Here is a 293-nt window from a genome sequence, read left to right on the forward strand (position 1 = left end):
GTTTTCATTTTTAAAATGATAATATAGTTGTGAATATATCAAAATTAGTTACGTGCAAATGAAGCGGGGCTAAATTCTTGTCACGTTTGATGAGAGTGCTGCCTCAGTGTAGATGTACTTGAAGCTGTCAGCAGCATGGCTGTGCGCTCTCGACTGCGCTCAGAGATGCGGCTGATGGAAGTGGCGCCAGTGAGCGCCGATGGATCACATGTCAAGTACTACACAGGTACACTAATGCATTAATACACATTTATATATATATATATATATACATATATATATATATATATATA

This window comes from Sinocyclocheilus grahami, unplaced genomic scaffold (assembly GCF_001515645.1).
Source record: "Sinocyclocheilus grahami isolate Dianchi unplaced genomic scaffold, SAMN03320097.WGS_v1.1 scaffold106.1, whole genome shotgun sequence".
NCBI classification, from domain to species: Eukaryota; Metazoa; Chordata; class Actinopteri; order Cypriniformes; family Cyprinidae; genus Sinocyclocheilus; species Sinocyclocheilus grahami.